Source organism: Malurus melanocephalus, unplaced genomic scaffold, assembly GCF_030028575.1.
Source record: "Malurus melanocephalus ecotype Western Australia unplaced genomic scaffold, MMel_1.1 scaffold_77, whole genome shotgun sequence".
In the NCBI taxonomy this organism is placed as follows: Eukaryota; Metazoa; Chordata; class Aves; order Passeriformes; family Maluridae; genus Malurus; species Malurus melanocephalus.
Genome location: NW_026623309.1, coordinates 221,389 through 228,615, shown reverse-complemented (window position 1 = coordinate 228,615; position 7,227 = coordinate 221,389). Strand labels below are relative to the sequence as shown.

The 7,227-nt window shown below is 44.0% G+C and overlaps 1 long non-coding RNA gene across 2 annotated transcripts in view; it reads right to left on the bottom strand.

The window, feature by feature from the left end:
* Positions 1-237: 237 nt before the first annotated feature.
* Positions 238-7,227, bottom strand: part of LOC130574203 (uncharacterized) — a 30,871-nt gene continuing 23,881 nt past the window's right edge. For both annotated transcript variants that reach the window (XR_008965399.1, XR_008965398.1), the window contains 2 exons: positions 6,159-6,245; positions 238-723 (listed from right to left, as the gene is read on the bottom strand). This is a non-coding gene — a long non-coding RNA (uncharacterized LOC130574203). The remainder of the gene's footprint in view (positions 724-6,158; positions 6,246-7,227) is intronic.

Genomic DNA, 7,227 nt, shown 5'->3' with positions numbered 1-7,227 from the left:
GTTTGGGAAGGACCAGTGAAAATTCTGGCCCAGGAGTCCGTGATGCTTCTTGTAAAAGCCCTTTCAACATTAGCAAATAATTAAGTAAATTTTGAGTGAGGATGACCTTGGAAATAACAAGAGATCTAATTTTTAGTTCAATTTGCTGCCCTGCCAGGAAGTTCCTTGAGCAGCTCTCATTCCTTGAGCATTCTCTCACCATGGAGAAGGCATCACCCTTCACGCAGAGGCTCAAGAAATGCTGTGAGGGTAAGAAAACRTCACAGGCAGGCACCCACAGGGAGAGCTGACTCAGGACACCCACACTGCAGCAAAGGAAGGGTTCCTATGTTTTTATTGATGGAGCATCTGAGGGAAAGCACAGATAAAGCTGTGACAGAGACAGGCTGGGCTGGCTCACCCCCGGGGGGACCATAAACACCTCCCTAAAGCCTTTGTGGGCTTGTGCAAAGCTCAAATGGAATTAGCYTTCCTTCAAACATGAATATCAAACCACACAAACAAACCATAAGTGTGGCATTTCTGCCTCACCAGTGACATTTTGATCCATGAGACTGTAAGCACCACCATTCTTCACCTGAATCTGTGTGTTCTGGATGCTCCAAATGTTCCTGGAGCTCCTTCCAAACCTCTTCACATCTCCTGATGAACAAGGTTTGGTCCTACCACAGCAGTGCAAATGCAGCACCATCACACAGATCAGGTTCTTAGAAGTTACCCAAGCTGTAGAAAAGAAATAGGATAAGTAGTGCTGCCTGCTGCGTGCCATTTGGGTGGAATATATATCAGCAGCAAACATATAAAAAATTGATTTTGTCTGACTGGAAAACATAGCATTTGGAATGGAAGATTAGAAGAAGCTATGGCAAAGCAGGGTATATTTTGAACATCTCCCAAGTGTTAAAGACAGTTTGAGGGTTGTTGTTTCCTCAGATCTAGACTAACACAAAACACGATGTTTTCCTGCCCCGAGAGAGCCCTTTCAACAGAATATCACAGGTGGCAACGCTCTGATTTTACACCAAAGCAACACTGATGGCACACATCTTCACTACCCAGTGAATATAAGGAGAAAAYAAACATTATTCAAGGGTTCCAGTCTACACAGCAGACATTACTGGTCTTGAGAGTGTTTTGAATGTTTGTACGTGGAGCTTTGTTCATACAAATAGGCARCAGAACCGTGGTGCTCAGTACCTGTACACAAACACAGGTAGAGAAAGCTTTGCAAGGTCTGGGTCTCTTCTTCCCATTTCTTATCCATTCACATTGATTAGAAGGTGAAGGGTATTTCTGACCCAACAGCAAGAAAACGTTTCTTAACTTTGACCGAACCAAGCACATACATATTTGATAAGAAACAAACTTCACTGGCAACAGAACCACTTGCAATTTTTTCAGCTCTGATGTTCTTCCACAGAACTTCAGCTAAAACTTCATTTTTCATGCTGAACTACCACAGAGAACACTGAAATTACAATAACTCCTGTTTGTTAAGATCACAACTGCTTTCAAGACACACAAATGAACAGAATGAAAGCTGTCTTCCTTTACCACCCAAGATGCTGCTGCATTTCAAAGAGGTGATAGCCAAATGCATACAGATGATAAGAACAAACTGTTCAAGGAATGACTAATATTCGATAATAACAGCCATGAAATGAAAGCAGYGTTAAGTTTTATTAAATGATTTTCCACTGCCTCCACACTGAAGCGTTAGCCTGTGCAGCAGAGAGCTCAACTAAATTAACAGYTGAGAAAAAAGTGTCAGGAGCTATTACAAAATGTATTCCCAGTAATGAAATTCAAAGTCCATGGGAGAAGTTGTTTTATAGCTGTGGAAGGGGGGAAAGGCAATCCTTATCAGTAGCCCAAGAGAGATGGAATTATCAAACTCCTCCACTTCAGRGCCCCTTGACCACACACCTACTGCTGAGCTGGGAACGAGCACTCCGGAGTACTGAGGGTTTATCAGCAATTGAGCCTCTAAATTGGCAAGCACAGTGTTCAACCAGTTCAGACTCATGTAAGAAACACTGGATAGAACTCGTGGTCTGTTAATCAGAAGGTCAGATAAACTCCTGATCTTAGTACCTTTAAACTGTTAACAGCATCCCCTGCCCACTGCTCCCATCCTTGCTGGAGCCTCAGCAACTGGTCTGATAAAAAAAAAACAATCTTTGCATGATAAAAAATGGATTTACTACCCAAAAAGATTAAACTTACAAAGGTTGGCAGGTCAGAGACACTACAAAAACACACAACTTCAAATACAGGCACGCTTTGTAAAATATGRAATGCCAATTACATTTATTAGCTGTTCAGCTTAGTCATTAATACCTGCTCTGGGATCACTTTATGCCACAGCAAACAGAGGAAAGATGAGAAGTGAGCTCCAGTCACTGTGGCTGTAGGAAATKACAGGTTTTGCATCACCAGCTTTCTTGCCCTTCCTACTCTCTGCCTCCAGGGATCTGAACTCTCATGTCTCACTCTGATTAAACTCCATGTGTAAACTCCAYCAGAAGTCTCAGTTTACTTTTATTTTCTTGGTGAAGGGAGGAGGAAAAAAACAAGATGTGTGTATAAATAACAGCAAAAGGCTAATTCATGCGAGGCTYCCACAGTGACAGACTGATGAGACAGAGCACTCAGATCTGAACACGTCTGCCCATGTCTGTGGATGGAGACACAGCCCCAGGTGATTCCCTGAGCTCCCCACAGAAAGGATGGCTCATTCTGCAGCCTCACCCTGATCTCTTGCACGTTTGCCTCATCTGAGCTCTCCTCTGAGCCATGACTCTGCTTCACACAGTTATGGGGCAAATTGTGTGTCCAGTGCTGCCCAGAGAGCCTGCACAGCCCCTGGTGACAGAGGGAGCATCATTACCCAGCCTTGGTGCCAACAGAGCACCAGCAGCTGCCCCAGTKTGTTTCTGTAAGACCTGGGGATGCCTCCATGGCCTTAAGAACATTTGTAAACCTTCTTCATAACTATTAATTACTGGGAAATGCAAAACCCTAATCAGCTTAGAGAGCCGATCTCCTCGGCCTATTTACACAGCGCTGTTGTTTTGCTGCCAGCTCCTGTGCCTGAGCTGTCAGAGCACATTTCCTTCCCCTCCCAGCAGTGACAGGCATGTTTGTGCTGGAGCATTACTTATGCAGGCCACAAGGTCTCCGTGTCCCCTCCACTTCTTCAAGGGCATCTTCCAGCTATAACTGTCTGTGCTATAAATAAAATACTGTGACCTGARCTCCCTTCCCAGCCTGGGCTGTCAGGGTACAATGGGAGCACACAAAGGTGTGCAATGCACTCAGCTACAGCAGACCCACCAGCTGGCAGAATGGCCACAGACCACTTGGAAAATTGTTTAATAGTATTAAAACTTTGCATCTCATTCCTTTCAACTCCAAAGCATCACAGATTTTTTTTCTCACATTGTGTAGCTGGTACCACCCTGTTCCAAACCCCATCATCACTGACCTGAGCTGATCACAGACAATGTGCAGTTCTGCTSGACTAGATCCCTCCTGATACTCACTAACTCCTTTTAGCTCCATATCCTAAACACACACCAGAAATCCAACCTATTAAAAGATTCAAAATCATTCTATTAATGAGGATCTGCAATGTTGGTTATGCTCAGCAGTAAGAAACCTTGGAGATTTAGTGTGGTCTTGGATTAAACCTGGCTGGTGCTGGTTTGATTCTTGAGACACGAAAGATAAACTGGGGAAGAAGTGACACAGACAGAATGGCTTGGCTTTAGGTGGAGGGCAACTCCAAGATTTAGATTAACTCCACAAAAGTAATGGGACTATGGCTTTTTCTCTTCTCTGGCAGCCCTTCAGATTGTTTCTCTTGCCCTCTGGTTGCATTGCTATTTTCAGTAGTCCCTTGGAGAGGTACAGAGGTCTMTAAGGTATATCACGCTTTTTCAAGCACCTGGTTGAGCCAAAACATTGCCAAAATTATGCACTCTGATTTTCCTTTCCTGCCATTTCCCAAGCAGCTATGTTCCTTCTTTGAGCACACAGAGAGCTTGAAGTGCCTAARTTTAATGTTTAAGGCAGAAGCACAAAATTCTTCCCTGCATGCTTGGAAATGGTGTAGGTAGGTTAAGCATGAGCCAGGATCTCTCACACAATTGCATTCTTATTTCCACCAAGCCTGTTTCTCCTGTCACAGGAAAGATGCACTGACAAAATTCTGACCACACAGACACATTTCTGAGAATCAGCAAGGAGGTATTTCCTCCCCTCACCTTGGTGTATTTTCTTTTTCCAGGGCAGTAACACACTTGCCCATGTCAGTGCCCTCACACACTCAGTTCCACCAGAACCCCCCCAGCACTGGCTTCAASTTTGCTGTCTCTTCATTTTATGACTCTCCCTCTTTTCTTGGCTTYTTTGTGCCTTATGAAAACAATATGCAGATTCCTTCAAATCTATGCCCCAATTCTATCTGAATTCATCAGCAGGCTTTATTCTGTATGTTTGTTTTTCCCCTCTCAGAGAATGGCCTCATCATACCMCTCATTCATGAAACAGATCCCATCTCCAGTCCCAGCGTGTCTTTACACACAGCAGCACATCCTGTCTGCTGCAGAAAATCAAACATCAGGAATGTTCTCAGAGGGGTTTTTTGGGTCCAGGCCCCAGCTCACCCCACTCCTCCAGTGTCCTCGAGCCCTCCCACTGCTCTGAGCTGTGCCCATGCTGAGCTGCTCATGAGTGAGGGTGCTGTTWGGTGGCATGGCTGCAAACTGATTGCCAGGGAGCTTTTACAGCCAGGAAACACCACAGAAAAAAAGGGAAATGAAAGGCTGACACAGTTAAAGCAGTTCCCAGAGGGGTCTGGAGAATTTGTGTGTTTGCATGAGTGTGCTGAYCTGACCATTCAGCACCTAGGCAGCCATGGACTCAAACTTCTCTGAAAACCAGTAACAGCAGATTTTGACCTCCATAAGAACCTTGGAAACATTACCTAAAAGCAGTGTAAATCTTGTGAAATGAAGAAGTGATGGAATATTTTGAAACATCTGGGTATCTTGTGCTTCTACAGAGGGGAACCCTGCCATCTTCTAACTCTTCTTTCTTTCACCTTTTTATTGGTTTCTGCAAGAGAGCAGCCACGGTAATCTGAGCCTGTCTGCATCCTCCAGCTGCTCTTACCAGGAGACCTTCCCACACTGCACCTTCAAGAAAAGTTCCCCAAAAAGTTAACTCAGCACATCCGAGAGATTAAAATACCCTCACATCTAAATGCTACTGGAGGTTGGTGYAGCCTGTGGCTGGGAGATGTTCCATGAATTCAAATATCTGAACTCCTCTCCCAGCTTCACTGCAGCTCCTCATAACCTTGAGTAAGTCACTTTGCTTTTCTTTTTCTGCTCTGCTGTTTTGTTTTTCAGGTGAAAGATCCCTTGGGAATGGCTGTGTCTCACACAGTGTGCTGAGATAGCAGAGCCCTAAGCTGTAGGATTGCAGGCTTGACTGGGCAGTGCACCTGATTGACAAAGGGAAGACCTGCAAGGAAATGTTTCCTATCAGGATTTATCAATTAAAATTTTATTACATGTGCTTTTTGCGTAAGAATTATCTTTTTCACTTGAAAACAGACATAAGAAAAAAATGTCCTGAAGCTCAAGAGATTTGGATTGATTTGTCATTTTATCCTCAGGGACATATTGCAAGGTCTGCTTCCTGTGCTGCCTATCATCTTCTGGCTGCTGCACATCCACAACAGATGGGCTGGACTCCCTTGAGACTCACAGCTACCTATCAGGCCCTGATATGCTGTGGAAATTGTTCTTGGTCCTCCAGGATACCTCTGCCTCTCATTTTCTATTGTCTTTAGTGAGAACACCATCCCTGCATGCCCCGTTCCTGCGGTGATCCCACAGTGCAGAGTGGCCATCCGTGTCCCACCTCCTGTTTGCAGACACTTTGCTCGAGGTCAGTGTTGTCTGGCACTTTGTTCCCATCAATGCTCTTTTGTTTACTGCCYAGGAAAAGTGTCTGTGGCAAACCCATGGTATTTCACTAAAATCCAGGGAGCATTAGTCAGAAAAGGGCACAGTCGTTAAGCACAATTATTGGAAGTATGTTCATCTCTCCCAAATGCACAATAACATTTTCTTGCTGTGACTTACACGTTACAACAGGGGYTCATGGAACAGCCTCACACATATTTTAAGGCATATCCTCTTCTAGTTCACTGCAGGTGCCTTCTAAAGCTCCTAAGAGAGAAAGAAATTAGATTTCAAGGACTCTTTTTGAAGATACCCTGAGTGATCTAAAAGGCATCCTGTGAATTACCATCCTGGCACCAGAAATTGCAGTTCATGGCATTATGCTCTCCATGAAGACWAATCAGTTACAGCCTGACCAGAAACAAGCAAAACTGCAGTTCAATAGAGGAATCAATGTGTAGGAACAGTCAATATATAAGAATGAAACCCTTATTCAGACAAGGTCATTCATTTCACACATAGGGCAGAGTGCTTGTGCTTTCAAGGACTTTCCATTGTGTTTCATCTCCAGGAGCCCAGGTGGTGACCAGCACTGCCCCAGMAGTGACTTTGAAGGTGACTGCTCTTTCTTCCTCTTTCTTTCTATGACGATCCCGGGTACCTTTTGAATTTTAGCATAAAAATTAGATCTTTTTCCAAGATGTAGCCTAGAAGAGCCTTTATCTATTCCTAAGGAGTGCTTACACAAAACTATAATAATTAGCACATTACTGGGACTTTAAAAAAACATCAGCATTAACCATAAATACGTACAAAAGCTTTAGAGCTCACCTGCAGAAGGAGGTGGTAAGCTGGTCCCATAGAGATATCCACATATATTCCCAATACCTGTACTATTCTTCAACAAGGGGAGAGCAATAACTGCTTTTGTTTATGTGCTTTGGTTGTTGTTATTGCATTATCTGCGAGTATGGAAAGCAAGCAGGTACATTAAACAATTGCCTCTATGTGGGCCAGTAGAGCAGCAGCTTTGATGAAACCCTGAATTCAAGATCTGCAATCACAGCCCTGCAAAAKGCTCTTTGATCACACACAAGCAAAGGAATAACCATTTCATGTTCTCTGCTGCAGCTGGTAAATGAGGAAAACCCAAGCTTACATCCTCAGGGACTTTCTTAACTAAAAACAGAAAAGCTGCAACAGCAGCATCTCTGCACAGTGTGTGTAATCTGCTTAAGCACTGCATGGG